Source organism: Macaca mulatta, chromosome 13 (assembly GCF_049350105.2).
Source record: "Macaca mulatta isolate MMU2019108-1 chromosome 13, T2T-MMU8v2.0, whole genome shotgun sequence".
Lineage (NCBI taxonomy): Eukaryota > Metazoa > Chordata > Mammalia > Primates > Cercopithecidae > Macaca > Macaca mulatta.
Genome location: NC_133418.1, coordinates 121,769,060 through 121,789,144, shown reverse-complemented (window position 1 = coordinate 121,789,144; position 20,085 = coordinate 121,769,060). Strand labels below are relative to the sequence as shown.

General features: G+C 48.6%; 2 long non-coding RNA genes and 1 other non-coding gene across 3 annotated transcripts in view; all 3 read right to left on the bottom strand.

The window, feature by feature from the left end:
* The window catches only part of LOC144333928 (uncharacterized), an 88,209-nt gene that overhangs the window by 31,046 nt on the left and 37,078 nt on the right, over positions 1 to 20,085 (bottom strand). The gene's annotated exons all lie outside the window — the stretch shown is intronic.
* On the bottom strand, positions 12,554 to 18,558 carry LOC144333626 (uncharacterized). The gene is made up of 2 exons (XR_013402547.1): positions 15,678 to 18,558; positions 12,554 to 15,349 (listed from the first exon to the last, which is right to left on the bottom strand). It is a non-coding gene; the product is annotated as an uncharacterized LOC144333626 (long non-coding RNA).
* On the bottom strand, positions 12,574 to 12,673 carry LOC114672037 (small nucleolar RNA U13). The gene has a single exon (XR_003722236.1). It is a non-coding gene; the product is annotated as a small nucleolar RNA U13 (small nucleolar RNA).

The following is a 20,085-nucleotide window of genomic DNA, read 5'->3' as shown; positions in this document are numbered from 1 at the left end:
AGGACTACAGGCATGTACCACCATGCCTATATTTTTGTATTTTTTTGGTAGAGACAGGGTTTCACGATGTTGGCCAGGCTGGACTTGAACTCTTGACCTCAAGTGATCTGCCTGCCTCAGCCTCCCAAAGTGCTAGCATTACAGGTGTGAACCACCATGCCTGGCCACTGCTCCCATTTTAAAGACAAGGAGGCTAAGACTCAGTTAGGTGACTTGCCTGTGGTCACAGCCAGTGGGTAAAGTGAGCCAAGGCTTGAACGCATACCAAAGTCTGCCTCCCATTCAAGTTAGTCCCCACTAAACTACTCGCCAATAGGGTTGAGTGCTTGAATTTAACCTACTTCCTGGGATACCACTTTTTAATTAGAGATTCCTAAAATTTTCCAAAGAACTGTAGGCGCCCACAGCAAATTGTAGGCATCTCCCTATAAAAACATCCTGGTGGCCAGGCGCAGTGGCTCAAGCCTGTGATCCCAGCACTTTGGGAGGCTGAGGCAGGCGGATCATGAGGTCAGGAGATCGAGACCAAACTGGCTAACACGGTGAAACCCCGTCTCTACTAAGAACACAATAAATTAGCCGGGCGCGGTGGTGGCGCCTGTAGTCCCAGCTACTCAGGAGGCTGAGGCAGGAGAATGGCGTTAACCTGGGAGGCGGAGCTTGCAGTGAGCAGAGACTGCACCACTGCACTCCAGCCTGGGCAACAGAGTGAGACTCCGTCTCAAAAAAATTTAAAAAAAACCTGATGAGGCACCAGCCCCATCAATCAGGAGCAGAAACTGGGCTTCATAGGTGAGGGGGCTTTTCTGACCACAGGATTCCCCAGATGTCATAAAGCTGAACGGACTCAGCGTGCCAGCGAGATGATGAGTGTGCAGTGTGGACTTCATTCCCACAGTCGCAGGTGGTGGCTTCAGGGAAGACGCTGACCTGCCCTGAGCTCTGTCCCAGCACCGCTCGCCACGCCGGGCATCCCCGGGAGCTGTGCAGTGGTGTAACCCGCCCTGCCCTGAGCTCTGTTCCAGCACCGCTCGCCACGCCGGGCATCCCCGGGAGCTGTGCAGTGGCGTGACCCGACCTGCCCTGAGCTCTGTCCCAGCACCGCTCGCCACGCCGGGCATCCCCGGGAGCTGTGCAGTGGTGTAACCCGCCATGCGGAAAACCAGAGGGAGTTGTTTATCAGGCACGTTATGATGGTAAAGTTTTATTATAAACTCAAGTATCCTGGCCGATGAATACATGTAGTTCCAAATAAATTATTCCCATTTTATGGAATGGGATGGCAAGAGACCGAGAGTTTGGTTCAGTTGCTCAAGATCACAGTGCTGCTTGATGTGAGAACCAGAAATTTCCAAGACTTTGGTCCAGACTGCAAGGTGTTTCCTACTTTGGGCCTGGCCTGGCTCTTAGGCTGAACTCACCAGGCAACTCCTTTCATCCCTCCAGCTAGCCAGCCTGGTCCAGCCATGACCCCTACCACGCCCCAGGCTCCCTGCCCCAGGTGCCCCCGTCGTCTAGAAAGACACACCTCCACTCATCACCCCCTCCCCCAGAATAGATCACCCATCCACGAAGACCCTGACAAATGCCCCTACCTTCACGAAGTGAGGCTGGTGAACTCCTAGTGACCTGTCTCGAGGTGTCTTCACTAGCTTCAAACTCCTGGGTGCTCACACGCATGTCACCTCCTTGGGTGTGAGTCTTTGGGTTCGAGTCCTCTAAAACACCCTGTAGGCTGCATACACCTTGCCCTTGACAGTTGCCCCATAAATACCAAGGAGGTATTGAACAGATCAGAGAAAGCACAAGTATGTGTGCTCAGTTCAGCCGAGAATGCCTGACAACCTATATGCCAACCAGGCTACATAGTACAACAGTGAGATGAGCCTGAAACAGAAAATTAAACAGAAGGCTGATTATTTTATACTAAGAAAATAGTTTTGAAAATACTGTGAGACAATAACGAAGACATGGAATCAACCCAATGCCTGTCAATGGTAGACTGGATAATGAAAACGTGGTACATATGCACCATGGAATACTATGCAGCCATAAAGAGGGACAAGATCGTGTTCTTTGCAGGGACATGGATGGCACTGGAAGCCATTATCCTCAGCAGACTAACACAGGAACAGAAAATCAAACACCGAATATTCTCACTTATAAGTGGGAGCAAGCAGAACAATGAGAACACATGGACACACGGGGGAGAACAACATACACCAGGGCCTGTTGGTAAGGCCTGGGGGGAAGGAGAGCATCAGTGATGAAGAATAGCTAATGGGTGCTGGGCTTAATACCTAGGAGATGGGATGACCTGTGCAGCAAACCACCATGGCACACATTTACCTATGGAACAAACCTGCACATCCTGCACATGCACCCAGAACTTAAAAGTTGAAGAAAGAAAAAATACTGTGAGTATACAATACATATTTTTTTTCTATTGTGCTTATTTCAAGTGTTTTTATCTGTGTGTCTGGAGTCGGGGAGATGTGCACATGCATGAATGCATAACAAAAAGGCTGGAAATGCCAACCCCAAAATCTTCCCAGTGGGGACTGCTAATTGCTAGGCAGTTGAATTATGGTTTATTTCTGTTTTCTTCTGTTTCCTTGCCTATATTTTCTATATATTCTGTAAAGGTGTGTATTACTTTTGCAATTAAATCAATTTTAAAAGAGCTCATTCTACTAAGTTTTTAGCTTTAAGGAAGGTGGAAAGAATGAGGGGAAAGGAACAGTGCAGGACCAAAGCATTTATTTTCTCCAGGCTCTCAAGATTTCTCTGCATTTGGCCAAGCTGAGCTTCAGAATGGCAGGCTGGCTGATCAGAAAATAGCCATTCATTCTCACTCGGAACCCTCCCTATAAACACCATCCAGGGACAACATCACCAGGGAAGCTGCGTCCTCAGACTTTCCGCTGCCTCTCTACGGTGTCCTCACCTCTAGCTGCAAAGGCAAATATGCATGACACAGCCTTGCTGATTTAACCACAGCACCGCCACTGTGGGACTTGAAAGCTTCAGTCAATAAGCCTAATTTTTAATATTTGAAAGTCTGGGATTCATCCTTGAAATGAATAGACATTTTCTTCCCATTTCTTCCAAAAAAACCTCTCTGAGTGCTACCTACACTAAAAAAGAACATAAATAATAAAAGTTGAACATTCCCCTCGTGTAGGGTCATTTGCTGCACTATAACAGAGTGGTTAAAAGCATACGTTTTGGAATCAGGAAGACCTGGGCTCCCCACTGACCAGATATATTGGACTGCAGACAACTGACTGAATCCCTCTACCCTCAGTTTCCACCTCTGTCAAATGACTCAGACCTCATAGGGTTGTTGGATGCAATGAGATAATACAGGAGAGCTCATAGCTCAGTGCCCTTATGAAAAACCATTCAATCCTCACCAACTACACGTCAGCCATGGCTGCCTTACAAAACACCTGGCTTTGTTCTCCCATTGTGTGTGAGACCAATGCTTCCTCGGCTCTGTATTTTGGGAGTGCTTCGAAAGGCAATTCCGAATTGTAAAGGAAACTGCAGAAACACTCCCACAGCCTCAGGTCTCAGGTCCCTCAGTCAAGGAGAGCCTGCCATCGGTGAGAGATTTTCCCCATGGTAAATATTTAAATGAATAACCACTTTCCAGCCACTCTTGGGAAAGAAATAATTTAAGAAAAGTCTTCAAGGAATTTGCTCTAAATGAAAAGGCGCATTTTCCCGGCCACATATCTCTGAGTGTTGACGGCCCCTGATGGGGCCACTAATAAGCAAGTGCAGAGGGTTGGCACCAGGATATGATTCAATTTAGGCCAAACTTACTCCCCGCGCTAAGGGACGCTTCTTTCCCTTCGAGCAATCACTGCCCCGCTGAACAGAGAGAAAACAACCCCATCTTTTCAGTGTCTGTGATGATAGCACATCCATGGTTTAGGATTTCTAGGCTGAATGCTGTGAGAAAGAATTTGCAACTTTTAGGGGCTGTTTTCCATACACAGGTGTAGATTAGAATGAGGATGATAGAATTTCTGCAGATCATGATCACTATTACTGAGAGTCCCAGGAACTGTAGAATAACTGGATTTTTTATGCCCAAGAAGACTCTCGGAGCAGGCTTTCCACTCAGTCGTCAGTGAGCACTCATGAGCACATACCGTGTGCCAGGCAGCGCTGCTGGGGTGATGCTCTTCAGGCTTCCTTGTTTACCCTCCGTCAGCCTCTGAGCCAGCTATTACTGTCTCCATCTCATAGCTGGGGGCACCGAGGCACCGAGGATCAGATGGGGTCGAGATTGTTTGAGTCCCTCAAGGGAGCAGTGCTAGACTTACGGACATCCCTGTTCCCACAAATCTGAATGAATGTGAACTGAAAAATACACGATGAGTAAATAGCACACTTGTCCTCAAGTCGCTAGCAAGGGTTTGAATCCAGGTCTGTACCCGCAAGCTCCAGCCTTCCCACCACAACATGTGCGGCCCCTTCAGCCGTGCAGGGGAGGAGTGGCCAGGGCACTGCTCCCTCTCATTCCTGGCCGGCTTTGCCAAAGTGGACCAGAAGCTCAACAAATTCAGAACTGATGTGGATTGAGCAACAATTGAGACTTTGTAAACACCCATTGTAGACTCAAGAGGACCAGTAACCATGCTTTTTAACTGATAGAAAGGGAGTGAGCACACAGGAGATTAAAATAGGATGGTGCCTCCATGACCACATAGTCCAACCTCCGCCATGCAGGTGAGGACTCTCATCCCCAGGAGGGGTGTGGTTTGCTCTACGCAGGTTGCTCAGCCTTGGCACGTTTGGCTTCTGGGCCAGGTCACTCTTTGTTTTGGGGAGACTTTCCTGTACATTGTGGGAGGCTTAACAGCATCCCTGACCTCTGACCACAGGTGATGGCAAAATCTCCCCCTCCGTTAAGAACCACTGGATTAACATAACACAGCTACTTAAGGATAGAGCTAAGACCAGAAAGCAGCTTCTCCAGTCTGGAATGTTCTTAATCAAAATAGGGTTGGTCCAGAATATATAAAGAACTCCTGCAACTCAACAACAACAATCCATTTTTTTTAATGGGCAAAGGACTTGAACACACATTTCTCCAAAGAAGATATACAAATGTCCATAAGAACATGTAAAGATGCTCAACCTCCCTAATCATCAGGGAAGTGCAAAGCAAAACTACAATGAGATACCACATCATACCCACTAGGATGGCTATTTCCAAAAAAACAATAAAAGGAAAGAAAGAGAGAGGGGAAGGAAGGAAAGAAAAGAAAAAAAAGAAAAGAAAAGAAAGAAAAAAAAGAAAAGAAAAGAAAGAAGGAAAGAGGGAGGGAGAGGGAGAGGGGGAGGGAGGGAGAGGGGGAGGGAGGGAGAGGGAGAAAGAGCGAGAGGGAGAGGGAGAGGAAGGGAAAGGGAGTGAGAGGGAGAGGGAGAGGTATTGAGAGGGAGAGGGAGAGGTATTGAGAGGGAGAAGGAGAGGGAGAGAGAGGGGGGAGGGGGAGGGAGAGGGAGAGTTGCAGGGAATGTGGAGAAATGAGAACCCTCTGCTCTATTGCTGCGAATGAACGTACAATGGTGTAGCTGCCATGAAAACAGTATGGCAGTACCTTAACAAAATAAAAATAGAATTACCATATGATCCAGCAATTGCATTATGAGGTATATGCTCAAAAGAATTGAAAGCAGGGGCTCACAGAGATATTTGTGCACCCATGTTCATAGGAGCATTATTCACAAGTAGCCCAAAGGTGGAAGCAACTCAAATGTCTAATGACAGATGAACAAACAAAATGTGCTATATACATACATTGAAATATTATTCAGCCTTAAAAGAAAAAGAGTAAAATTCTGACACATGCTGCAATATGGATCATCCTTGAGGACATTATGTTAAGTGAAATAATCCAGTCACAAAAAGACAAATGCTATATGATTTCACCTATCTGAGGTCCCTAGAGTAGTCAAATCCATAGACCCAGTGAGTAGAATGGGGGTTGCCAGGAGGCTGGGGGAAGCAGAGGGTGGAGAGTTATAGTTCAATTTTGTTTTGTAAGAGAAAAAGAGTTCTGGAGATGGACAATGATGATGGTTGCATAACAAAGTGAATATTCTTTGCACCACCAAACTCTATGTTTAAAAATGATTACGATGATACGGTTTATGTTGTATCTTACCAAAATTAAAAATAAAATAGAAAGCAGAATGGGAAGTGACATCTCAAGAGTAGAAAGCTGCTTTGCTGCCCTTCCCCGTCCTTGGGTGCCCCACGGGATGGGATCTGAAGCGGCATTCTCCCCACGGAACTTCCCTGTGTCTCCCCCACGCCCATATCCCTCCCTTAAAATTCCTTCACTATTTCCTGTAAAGCTTTGAGCAGAAACACCAGTGATGTGCTTAGGTAACCACGGATCTCCAAAGCTCGGTGCTTAATTTAGGGGCAATTTTGTAAAGTTTGAGTATCAAAGTGCAAGACAAAGCCCTTGGACAAGCAAAATTTAAAACAAAATGCAAGAAAGAGAAAAGAAAACCTCTGCTCAGGAGCCTACGATCTCTGGGTTTTCAAGACAACAGAAAGAAGAGGAAATGGCAGAGGAATCCGTAGGCTATTTTAACATTTTTGTTTAGATCTTTTTGAAAATGTCTCTGCTCGGGTTCGTTTTATTTTGGTCCCAGAACTTCAGCCAATTCCCATGAAATGAACTGAGTTGCTGGTTCTGCAAGTGTGAGGCCTGGCCAGACATGGGCATCACGTGGGGACCCTCAGAAATGCACATTCCCACTTTGGTGGAAGCCTTAAAAAGTCAAACTCGTGGATATAGGGAGTAGAATGATAGTTACCAGAGGCTGGTGACTATGATCAATAATAATGTATTGTGTACTTCAAAATAACTAAGCAAGTAAATGTCAAATGTCTCACCACAAAAAAATGAGCGAGGTGATGATATGTTAGATAGCTTGATTCAATCATTCACATGGTTTACATAGCTCAAAACACCACATTTTACCCCCTAAATATATAAAAAAAAAAAACAGAGCGAGAGAGAGGAATTTAAAAAGAAATGTCAATTCTCAAGCATGATGGTTGACCTATTAAATCAGAATCTTTAGGAGTGGAACCCAGAAATCTCAATTTCAACAAGATTTCCCACAGATTCTGAAGCACCCTAGATTTTGAGAACCACTAAACTGCATCTGCTTCATGAGCTACAAAATCATCTCAGATTCTTCCAACCAAACAGGTCCTTATTTTGCTCTCAGTTGACACAAAGAGCCATAAATGCTTTAAGAAAAAGGGGGAGACCATGAAATGCCTGATAGTTATAATAAATCCCATGATGAATTGTTATTCCAGATATTTGCTGGCGTCCTCTAACTCACAAAGGTGGACTTCCCAAGATTCCTAACACAATCAGGACGTGACACTGGCTGATGGATGAAATACGATGTCCTCTCCTGCTCTCCAGGAAAACTGCATTTACTTATTCCTCCTCTGAATGTTAGAAGAACACAAGGAGTTCAAGTAGCCACAGCCTAAGCCGCTTCACAGGAGCCCAGATTCATTTCACTTCCAAGCTCTCGCTGCTTCCCAGCCGCCACAGGTTGTGCGTGCCTGGAACACGCATCAACAAATAGTAACCACGGCCTCCAGGCAGGAGGGCCTTGAGTCCCGTGGCTCCTGGGCCCACATCATCCCGGTCAGGGTCCATCTATTCCGGGGACCTCTTTGTGGATTCGAAGTCGCCATGGCACTGGGGATAGAAATCCAGACTGAGACCAAAGCACCTATTCCTGGAGTGCTCTGTTCCAGCAATGCTGTCAGGGGAAAGGGCAGCCTTGGTCTTCAGTAAATTAGAGGAATTTCACGTCTCGATTCAACGAATGGGTACTTTCAGCCGCCTTTTCAGAAGCACAATTTCCCCTTCTAATGATGTCTGTGTGTCCACCTGCACCATGCCATGGGCTCAGCAGACACTGACTCCACTCCGGACTCCCAACAGGTCAAAGCCGACGAAAGTAGCCCCCCTCCCCTTGCCTGGTGTTAGTCCAGGAGGGGGCCAGTAGCACGGGAGGTGGTCCAGCACAGCCTGGGGCAGCAGGCTCTCATTGCTGGAGACAGATAAGAGGTGCTGTTGCTTGCTGTGGGCTGTGTCCTGCCACCCTAGGGAGGTCCCACTGAAGACTGTGCCATCCTGCTGGCATCACAGTGGAGACAAAGAAAGAATCAGGGCTCTCTAGGAGCCCAAAGCGCACCCCGCCTCTGGACTTCCCCTTCCACACCTAACACGTGTCTTTAGTGTTGAACAAGCTCAAGCCGGTTTAGCTCCAGCTTCCTGTTACCTGGAGCATGAGGCACCCACCTCCATGTTCTGACCTGGCCTCCTCTTTGGTCTGCTGGGCCCACCTGTCCTCCAAATGATAATGAAGCACTGTTTTTTTCTAGATCTCACAGATTTGATCTTTCGCAGCCATACTTTGGAAAAATCTGCCATTTTTCTATTCCAGCCCGTCCTGGGGTGGGGGTAGAACCCAGGGAATGTGGCTGTGGAATCCGCACCCGGAACCATGACATCATGCTGCCAGAACTAAGAGGCAGTTTGAACCACTGCGGCCACCTCCTCCCTTTCCAAACCCTGATCCACACTGCTTGGGAGGGACCTTCAAAGCATAAGCCCAGCCGCCCCCAGTTCCCCCTTCCTCTGTCACCCGCAGGTGCCTTCTAGTTCCTCTCCTCCCCGGGCTGCTTGCGGCCCCTTGGAGGGTGCAGGCAGCATCTTATTTGTTGCTGTGTCTCCCAGGTTGTGGTTTGGCATCAAGAAGGCATGGAAGAAATATTTATTCAAACCGAATGACTGGATGACAAGGCAGAAAGGGGCTCAGAGACTGCAGCACACAGATGATGAATTACATGCATGAAAAGAGGGAGGCCGCAGAACGCGGTGTGGGCTATGGAGCCGCCTGCCTGGGTCTGGATGCTGCCACTTACCAGCCATGTAACCTTGAGAAAGCCCCAGAACTGTGATTCCGCTTGTTCATCTGCAAAATGGGAGCATCAGAACCCACCTCTCAGAGCTGAGAGGAGAACTAATTAGCTGATCCACAAGAGAACACTTAGAACAACGCCAGGCCCAGAGGACACACTGAGCACATGTGAGCTTCAGGTCAGAGGAAGGCGGGTGGGAGAGGGGCAGAGAGAGAGAGAGAAAGACAGGAAGAAAGAGGGAGAGAGAGGCAGGAAAAGAGGATATGGATTCCTCATGGTTTTTGTTCTTTCTCTAAAGTTATGGCTTTTAAGATATCATTGGTAAACACTTAAATATGTCCTGAAGTCTTTCTCTACTAAGAAATGCTATGACCTCTTGAAACAGAAGGTTTTGAAACACCAAAACACAAAAGTTGATGGAAGGTGTTATTCTTTGACAAAGGTAACCACAGTTCGCGTGTAATACAATTTCAATCCTTCAGGGAAGGGTCCGGGCTGGAGGAACCCGTGGCCTGCCTGCTTTTTCCTTGCTGGCTTAGGCATTGCTCCGTGGGGTGCAAGCTGAAAAGAAGGGTATTGACTGAAGACCTTTTGATGAACTCACAGACATTCTGCAATCCACAGCAAAGCCAGATCGCCGCAGAATCGATCCCCAACCCCGGGAGCCGAAGAGACGCCGGAGGGAGCTTGTTTTATTATGTGTTTTTAATTATTGTTTAACTCAGAGAGGCAACCAGATTACTATAAACATTTTCTCAAAGAAAAGACAAAATCTAATCAACACAAATAACCCGACAATTCTATAGGGAGCAGCCTGGGAAAGGCCCCTCTGCCTGACCGTCGACACCCGCATTAGAGCACTGGGCAGAGGCGGGCGGAACACTTCAGGTTTGGATATTGTCAAGCCGCAGCCATTTACACCACACAGGATTAACTCCTTTCTGGACCACACAGACATCATTGATTTTGCAAAGGCAGAAAAGCAAAACCTCAGCAAAACAAAGAACTCCATCCCTTTAATGTCTTCTCGTTCAACATCATGGATTTTACCCACACCACAAACAGAGGAAAAGGCAATCTTTCATCCAAAGTACCGAGGAATGCCAGCTACTAGGGAGAAGAAACCCTCCTCACGGGACACGCGGTTAGCCTTCCAGAACGCAGTGGCCCGGCGTCAGCAGCTCCTGCTGCACCTGTCAACCGCGACAGTCCCCAGGCAGCAGCGACCCACCGCAGGCAGAGAGAAACGTCAGGGAGCCACCCACACGGCCGTCTGTGCAGACACTCAGAACACAGCCTGGATAGCCTCAGGGGGTGCTCAACACCACCAGCCAGTAAAACAAACCCATACTTCAACTATGTCATCAACCCTTTCGCTTAACAAAATTTCATATAACCCGTCCTGTACAAGACACAGTGCTAGTGTCCTGGGAAAAACAGCTCCCCCACTTCAAAGAGTTTATGGCCACACATTCAAAGCAATAAGGCAAGTATAAATAATACATGTGAGATGTTGAGTAGGACAAGAAATTCAGAAATGCCAAGAAATTTAGAAATTCAAAAGGACACGAGGAGGAGCAGAAAAAACGCTGTGGGATTGGTCTACACTGGAAGGCACATCCCACGGTCCAGCACCCGGATGCGGCGGATCAGGAACACGGTTCTGCCTCCTGTAAAGCACGACATCCCCAAGCTTCAGGTCCTTCACCCACAGGGAGAGAAAAACAAGAGTCTAAACTATACAGAACCCTGAGGCGGAATGCTGCCACATCCATAAAGTGTGTTAGCACATCCCCGGGCACAGCAAATGCGAATAAGTGCCCACTGCTGTCATGTTACTACTGTCCTACCTGCTGAGATCCAGGTATCCTCCTGAAGGAGGTGGTGTTGGATCTAGGCCACGTTGCTGTTGTGTTACTAATGTCCTACCTGGCAATATCCAGATGTCCTCCTGAAGGAGGTGGCATTGGATCTAGGCCACGTTGCTATTTTGTTACTACTGTCCTACCTGGCAATATCCAGATGTCCTCCTGAAGGAGGTGGCATTGGATCTAGGCCACATTGCTGCCATATTACTAATGCCCTACCTGGTGACATCCAGGTGTCCTCCTTGAAGGAGGTGGCGTTGGATCTAGGCCTTGAAGGCCAAGTAGGCTTCATGACATGAGCAGTGGGAAGGGATGCCCAGGACACAGGAGCTTGGAGGTGAGACACATCCCACGTTGAGGGCAGGTGCTCTGTGTTCAAGTAACAGGAGCCGGGTTGCAAAGGTGAGGCGATCCCCATGCAGTTGAAACCAGAGAGTTCCCCTCACAGGATGTGCAACAGGGTCGTCACCTGCTTGGTCACCCCACAGCTCAAACCCTCAGGGGAGCAGGCAGACGGGCAGGTGCTGAGGCTGGGACAAGCGCTTTTGGGCTCTGGCTCCACAGCAGCATCTAGAGGTGGATGTCTGCAACCCCCAAAGCCCAAATGCGTGTGTGTTACCAGACTCTTTTAGATTTGCCATCTGCAGATGGCTTGTGTGTTAATGCGCACAATGGACCCTCTGCCTTATTGCAAGGGCAGGGAGCTAGTATGACAGCATTCTGTATCCCGAGTTCTTGCCCAGTGTACCAGAAGATTCAGATCCCATGTGGGCGTAAAGAGTGAGTGCAAGGTTGTACTGAGTGGAGGAGGTGGCTCTCAGCGAGATGCATGGGGAGCCCGAAGGAGGGGATGGAGGGGCAAGGTGCTCTTCACCTGGAATCGGGCCGTCCATTGCTGGCCTTTTCTCTAGCCACCCCTGGCTGAACTCCCCTCGGCCTCCAGATGGCCCTCCGCTTCTCTCTTTCTCTGCCTCGTTGTTCTGCCGTCACTGGTCTGCCGGTTCTGCTGGTCCTGACGTTCAGCCACTTGCATGTGTGCCCTCGGGTTTATATGGGGACAGGATGGGGGCATAGTGGGCCAAAAGGCAACTTTTTAGTGAAAAACAGAAACGCCTGTCCTCATTTAGGTCCTCAGGTCTTCAGGCTTGAGGGTAGGGCCTTTGCCAGGGAACCTCAGTCTTCTACCCAGCACCTCCCAGTTTCCTGTCCATATCACAGTGAGGGGCCAACGCTTCACACAACCCAAATGAAGAATTGTGTGTCTTCTCCGTTCTGGAGGGCATGGAGGGCACTCAGGGACAGGGCCATCTCCTAAGTGAGCAGACTTCCCCTGTAAGAACTGTGGAGTTGGAGGACCCTGTTAGGACCTGGAGTGGGAGCAGAGAGATGGGGTGGTCTGGGGACACATTCAAGAGCTCACCTGGGGAACCCTAAAGGTGACTCAGGTCAGCCTCTGCCTGCAGGTCTCACAGTGCGGTCAGGAAGGAGCGACCTGAATGAAACCCTGCTGCTGACCACACCAGGCCGTGGGCGCCGGAACCATCCCAGACCAGCGCACGGAACATCGGCACGGTGGGGCTCTGTGCTGCAGCAGAATCAGCCAGAGGGCTCCGAGGCCCACCCCAGCAGAAACGGCCCCACGGCACGCCCCAGAGAGATGACGAGGGGCTTTTTATGATTGTTCTTGTTATTCTTTTCTTCTCTTTTTTTTAACATCAGACAGGTAATGTGATTCGTAACAAGGCTTGAGAGAGGCACATCTCACACACGAGCATGAAAACCCAATCATCACGCTTATGAACCACAAAAGGATCTTAACCTACTTACCTAAGGGAGACCCCCACTCACTACAGATTTGGAGCCAAACTGAACTCAAGTGCCAGAGCCGCTCCTCCCCAGCTGCGAGACTTGGCTCCAGTCGTGTATACCCTGGGTCTCAGATTTGGGGAACAGTGCATCCCCTCTCTCATCTGATAAATGAGGACAGTGAGGCAGAACCTGGACTAGAAACCCGATGTTCTGACCTGGGATCTTCAAGATTAAAATAACTCATCTCCTCTTTCACTCCAGAGAAGGTGCAAACCTAGATACGTGGGCTCAGGTCAGGGCAAAGCTTGTCACCGCCCTTGGACAGAGAGAATGGGGAGGCCACGATGGGTGGAATGGGCGGGGCCCAGTGGAAGCCAGGCAGCTTCCCCGCCTCTGACCCAGTGTTCATAGTTGCCGTTTCTTCCGGAAAAGTGAATTTCAAGAACGAGCAGCACGTTCCTCCTGAACCAGGAAGACACATGCCTGGCAGCATTAAACCACGGTGGGTTTTAGATTTTCCCATCATGGGATCCCCCACTGTCCTGCCCCTTTCCATTACGGAGCATAATCAGGAGGGTCCCCCATTTTAGCGCAGATAATCACAAAGTCACAGATAATTGACAAATCAAGTACTATGCAAATCAAGTGCTAATTCCAAGCAATTAAAAACTGAGTCACAGCTAAACTGCAGTTAATTTGAAAATTTATTTTTTCATATAATGCAAAACACATTGAGCAGAGACAAGACACAACGACCAAAGAAATTATACACGTTACTCTGAACAGGCAGAAAAGTGGGTGTGGCTACACACACCTTTCAATCAATACTTGGCAACCAGGAAATGAAGTTGTTGCATGTCCTGTCTCCTGCCAAATGGTGGAGGGACAGTGGAGGAGAGGCAGGCAATGTGCTCCCATGCCCCTCTGGAGGGCTCTGCAAGACTTAAAGCATCAGGTTAAAGGCAGACAGCACGGTCCCCTGCAGGCAAAAAGGCAACACCAGAATGGAGAAAGGGGCTTTCCCCAAATCCTGGTATCAAGACAATCGGCCAGTCTGCTCTGCCAGGAACTGAGACCCTCGAGGGAAGAAGGAATCCTCCTTCCTGCAGCTTCAATGACCCAGCAACAAAGAACATAAGCCCTATTAGATGTGCTTCTCAGCCTGCCCAGAAAGACAATAGATGGCAGGGACAGCAAGGAAGGAGGCTGACCCGCACACCCTTGCCCAGACAATACCCAGGCGCGCCTCCAGCTGCCAGCACCGGGGTCCGAGTGCTGCCAACGGCCAAAGGAGACAGACGCAGGGACCCCGCGAGCATCCAGGCGGGAGCTCCTTCCTTCTGCCTGGGCTACTTTTCAAACCCCTGTGCTTTTTATGGCTCCTTTTCACTGCGGGTGGAATGAGCCACGGAGGTCAACGCCACACGCGCACACACAAAAGCTTCAGAGCGGACAAAGAGACTTCAATGTCACTCTCTACACAGGAACAGAAAGACACATGGCCCTTCTGTGACAGGCCGCGGGCAACTGGAGCTCAAGATTCAGCGGCAGAGGAGAGGCTATCACTGAAGAATAAATCTGAGGGAGCTGCAGAGTAATCACTTTGGATTAAGGCCACTTTTCCAGGGCCAGGAGGAACAAAGGCTAGTTCCCAAACCCTGTAGAATGAATATCCGTTGTTTTTCACGACGAGAGAGGCCTCTCGGAGGGAGGAAGCAGGCTGTGTGCACGTGGTCACCAGGGAGCAGGGCTGGCTGTCCCCACCATCCCCGTGACCCCCCTGCTGTCTACTCAGGCATGGGCCCCCCAGGTCCCTGCACACAGGCGCCTGCCCTCACTGGCAATGGCAGGCCAGGCTCCCTGAGCGCCTCGCAGCGACGCACTCGCCCAGAGCCATGAGGCAAGAGGAAGAGGAAAACCAGCCAGGAAGTGTCCCCTCCACCTGCTTTTACTGCTCTCTGGGGCGAGCAACCCCCAGCCTGGAGTGTTTTCTTCATGTTTTGTTTTCTGTAAAATCACCATGGACTTATTTTCAAATAAGAGATTGTTTCAGCTCGGGGCACAAGCCGCTGTCTCCAATGGGGACTGAGGGAAGACTCGCCCAGGCAGGACTGAACCCCCTCCTGTATCTGGGAATCCCATGTCTGGAGAGGGAGAGTATGGCCACAGCCTCAGGCCTGCCCACGAATCCCTTGTTACCTGGTCACCATCAGAACAAATCCCCACCTTCTGCGGGCTGTAGTCACACCCCGAAACCTCCTTCATTGGATCCCCCAAATTAGAATAAGCCCCTCCCTCCAAAGTCATTGTAAGGGAGCCCTGAGTTTGATCGTTTGGGGAGAACCAGACCTTTCCGAGGGCAGTGGAAGGGCGCCCAGGGCTCAGTGTTTGCAATTCTTTGCACTGAACACCAAGAAAATAGCGACTTTTCACTTTTCACAGCAGGCAGTTTTGAGATAATAGAAACGTAGTCCTTTCAGGACCAAAACCTTTCTATAGAACCACATTTCTGGAAACGTTTTTGTATTAGATACGTGTTCTCTGCCTTCTTAAACGGAGTGGAAATGCAGCCTCGTCCTCTCCAGCTGTTTCCAGTGATCACTATGAGTGGAGTCTGGCCTGATTCCCTCTCTTTGGGGGCCTGGTTTTTCTCACTTGTGAATGGAGAAAGTGATCCCACCTTTTTTTTTTTTTTTTTTTTTTTTTTTTTTTTTTTTTTTTTTTTTTTTGAGACGGAGTCTCACGCTGTTGCCCAGGCTGGAGTGCAGTGGCGCGATCTCGGCTCACTGCAAGCTCCGCCTCCCGGGTTCCCGCCATTCTCCTGCCTCAGCCTCCTGAGTAGCTGGGACTACAGGCGACCGCCACCGCGCCCGGCTAATTTTTTGTATTTTTAGTAGAGACGGGGTTTCACTGTGGTCTCGATCTCCTGACCTTGTGATCCGCCCGCCTCGGCCTCCCAAAGTGCTGGGATTACAGGCTTGAGCCACCGCGCCCGGCCGTGATCCCACCTTTTACCATCAGAAACTAAACGGCGAGAGGGTGCACGTTAAGTCACCACGTGTGTCTGCCTGTGCTAAACAAACTCCGGGTCCCCATCTCCTCCTCCAGGCCTTTCTGCGCCCTAGACACCACCTCCCACACCTGGGGAGGGAGAAGCTGCAAATAAGGCTGTGGGCTCTTCTCCTCCAGGTTAAATGTTATCAGACTGATGTGGTTTTGGTAGTTCTTCCAAATGGTGCCTCTATGTCGGGGTGTCTGAAATTCCTTCTTCCTTCCATAAACATCCCTGCTTTGGAACCAGTGCGTTCTTTTTGTAGCTTTCTGTATTGCACTTGGACCTCCTACCACGCCAATCCCACTAACAAGGCCTTAGTGTGTGCTCAAGTCTCCTTTACAGGCCGCTAGATGGCCAGAATTCTTTAACCAGAGCCATAACATCAGATGGCTCTCAGCACTCTGGACTGTGAAATTCAAGAGGAACGACTCAATCTATATCTCATTTGGCTTGTAGGTCTCCAAGGACTCACTGGAACTACAATTATACCTGGGAGGCAGGGCACTCGGGGAAGCAAAAAGCGAAGTCTGAATATTTCATCTCACCTCCATCGGATGTCCCTGGACATTTCTGCTTAGTCCGGATTTGGGACAAACGCTCTCCTCGTAGGTATTTATCTCGCTCTCATCCTTTCCATTCATAAAATCTACATATCTAATCAATGACAATTATTCATCAAATACAGTGTGTTCCACAGGGGACCAAGTTTTAACCCTTGGCATAGGGAATTACAGGTGAGATGTAGAAAAAGAAATAGAAATGATGACCCCCCGAGAATAGGGGATGGGGGCTTGAATAAAAGGAGCTATACTTTTTACTCTTCAAATATCAGATTAATTTTTTTAACTTTGAGCATGTTTTACTTTTTATTAAAAATAAATACATTCCTATGCCCCAGAATCCAAACATACATTGTTAGTTGTTGTCCTGTGTAGGTGCTCAGATGTGTTCCCCCAAAATATACACAAAAAAGAAAGATGTGTATTGCAACATTTTTTGAAATAGCAAAAACCGAAACAAGCAAAGTGTTCATGCAAAGAGGACAGGGGAAATAAATCAGGTCCCCAAAGATGATGAAATTCTACTTCACTAGGAGTAAAAAGGGGTGGAGTCAGTGTGGAAGCCAATGACAGTGAAGCTCTGCAGTCATTAGAAGTAGAAGGTGGGGTCAGTGTGGAAACCAGTGATGGTGAAACGCTACAGTCATGAGAAGTAGAAGGTGGGGTCAGTGTGGAAACCAGTGATGGTGAAACGCCACAGTCATTAGAAGTAGAAGGTGGGGTCAGTGTGGAAACCAGTGATGGTGAAACGCCACAGTCATTAGAAGTAGAAGGTGGGGTCAGTGTGGAAACCAGTGATGGTGAAACGCTACAGTCATGAGAAGTAAATGAGGTGGGGTCAGTGTGGAAACCAGTGATGGTGAAACGCTACAGTCATGAGAAGTAGAAGGTGGGGTCAGTGTGGAAACCAGTGATGGTGAAACGCCACAGTCATTAGAAGTAGAAGGTGGGGTCAGTGTGGAAACCAGTGATGGTGAAACACCACAGTCATTAGAAGTAGAAGGTGGGGTCAGTGTGGAAACCAGTGATGGTGAAACGCTACAGTCATGAGAAGTAGAAGGTGGGGTCAGTGTGGAAACCAGTGATGGTGAAACGCTACAGTCATTAGAAGTAAATGAGGTGGGGTCAGTGTGGAAACCAGTGATGGTGAAACGCTACAGTCATGAGAAGTAGAAGGTGGGGTCAGTGTGGAAACCAGTGATGGTGAAACGCTACAGTCATTAGAAGTAAATGAGGTGGGGTCAGTGTGGAAACCAGTGATGGTGAAACGCTACAGTCATTAGAAGTAGAAGGTGGGGTCAGTGTGGAAACCAGTGATGGTGAAACGCTACAGTCATTAGAAGTAAATGAGGTGGGGTCAGTGTGGAAACCAGTGATGGTGAAACGCTACAGTCATTAGAAGTAGAAGGTGGGGTCAGTGTGGAAACCAGTGATGGTGAAACGCTACAGTCATTAGAAATAAATGAGGTGGGGTCAGTGTGGAAACCAGTGATGGTGAAACGCTACAGTCATTAGAAGTAAATGGGCTGGGGGGTCAGTGTGGAAACCAATGTTAGTGAAACACCACAGTCATTAGAAGTAGAAGGTGGGGTCAGTGTGGAAACCAGTGATGGTGAAACGCTACAGTCATTAGAAGTAGAAGGTGGGGTCAGTGTGGAAACCAGTGATGGTGAAACGCTACAGTCATTAGAAGTGAAAGGGGTCGGGAGTCAGTGTAGAAACTGATGATGGTGAAACGCAACAGTCATTAGAAGTGAAAGGGGTGGCAGGTCAGTGTGGAAACTGATGATGGTGAAACACTACAGTCATTAGAAGTAAATGGGCTGGGGGGTCAGTGTGGAAACCAATGTTAGTGAAACACCACAGTCATTAGAAGTAAAAGGGGGGGGTCGGTGTGGAAACTAATGATGGTGAAATGCTACAGTCATTAGAAGTAGATAGGGTGGGGGGTCAGTGTGGAAACCAATGTTAATGAAACACCACAGTCATTAGAAGTAAAAGGGGTGGGGTCAGTGTGGAAACCAATGATGGTGAAACGCTACAGTCATTAGAAGTAAAAGGGGAGGGTCAGTGTGGAAACCAATCATGGTGAAATGCTATGGTCATTAGAAGTAAAAGGAGGGGGTCAGTGTGGAAACTAATGATGGTGAAACACTACAGTCATTAGAAGTAAAAGGGGTGGAGTCAGTGCGGAAACTAATAGTGAAACACTACAGTCATTAGAAGTAAATGAGGTGGGGTCAGTGTGAAAACCGATGATGGTGAAACACTACAGTTATTAGAAGTAAAAGGGCAGGGGTCAGTGTGGAAACTGACGATGGTGAAACACTACAGTCATTAGAAGTAAAAGGGGGGGGGTCAGTGTGGAAACTGATGATGGTGAAACACTAGAGTCATTAGAAGTAAACAGGGTGGGGTCAGTGTGGAAACTGATGATGGTGAAACACTACAGTCATTAGAAGTAAAAGGAGGGGGTCAGTGTGGAAACTAATGATGGTGAAACACTACAGTCATTAGAAGTAAAAGGGGTGGAGTCAGTGTGGAAACTAATGATAGTGAAACACTACAGTCATTAGAAGTAAATGAGGGGTCAGTGTGAAAACCGATGATGGTGAAACACTACAGTTATTAGAAGTAAAAGGGCAGGGGTCAGTGTGGAAACTGACGATGGTGAAACACTACAGTCATTAGAAGTAAATGAGGTGGGGTCAGTGTGGAAACCGATGATGGTGAAACACTACAGTCATTAGAAGTAAAAGGGGGGGGGTCAGTGTGGAAACTGATGATGGTGAAACACTAGAGTCATTAGAAGTAAATGGGGTGGGGTCAGTGTGGAAACCGATGATGGAGAAACGCTACAGTCATTAGGAGTAAAAGGGGCGGGGTCACTGTGGAAAGATTCTCAGGACAATTTACGTAGAAAAAGAGGCAAGAGAGGCACTGAGAGTGCTATAGATTATCTTTTTGGTTTAAATACTTTTTAAAAGTTAAATATTTGGGGAAGAATTGCAGAAACTGCTGACGGTAAGTACCTTTGGCGAGAGAACTTGGGGAAAGGGGGCTTTTACTTTTTATTTTGGGTCACCCCCAATAGTTGAATATTCTACCTTTATATCAATATATTGGGAAGAAAAATGGCACATTATGTGACTCAGATGCAATACCCCCAAAACTTAGCCTGCTCCTTACGGTTCCATCCTGATGAGTTTGGGGGTGGAGAGAGGGAGGACGTGTGACTCTGAGGCCTCACCTTCTCTTCCAGGAGACTAACTTAGTCTCTTTGAGGAAAATTCTGTTTCGTGTTTCTCCCCAGTGTGGCATCTCAGTCTCTGGGGAGCTCCACGGTATTGAGGGTGGAGATGGGTTTGGGCCCATGTGGCCCTCAGGACCCTCTTGGTCTCACCGGGTTGGCAGTTGGTCAGCCCCAGCCTGGAAGAGCATCAGTCAGGCACATGGTGTTGAACCACCATCCAGGCCACTGTCCCCTTTTCTAACCCCAGGCCTTGGCAATTCCCTCGGCCTGCTCAAGTGCCCCCAGTTGGCCTCACTGGGGTGTGTGACACACGTCAGATCGACGCAGGACACCCTCCACTCCTGCCAAATAGCCAGCAACCCTGTGTCTTATGGCATGTCTGGGCACCCCCTCCTCAGGGTAGCTCTCTGCCTCACCACCCCACTGAAGTCAATGCTGGGTTCCTCGCACAGGCCCTGAGTTTATCCTGGTGGATGCTGAAGGAGGCCGACCTCTAACTCTAATATCCTGGGATGCCCAGTGCCTCTCTGGACATTGCACAACCACCT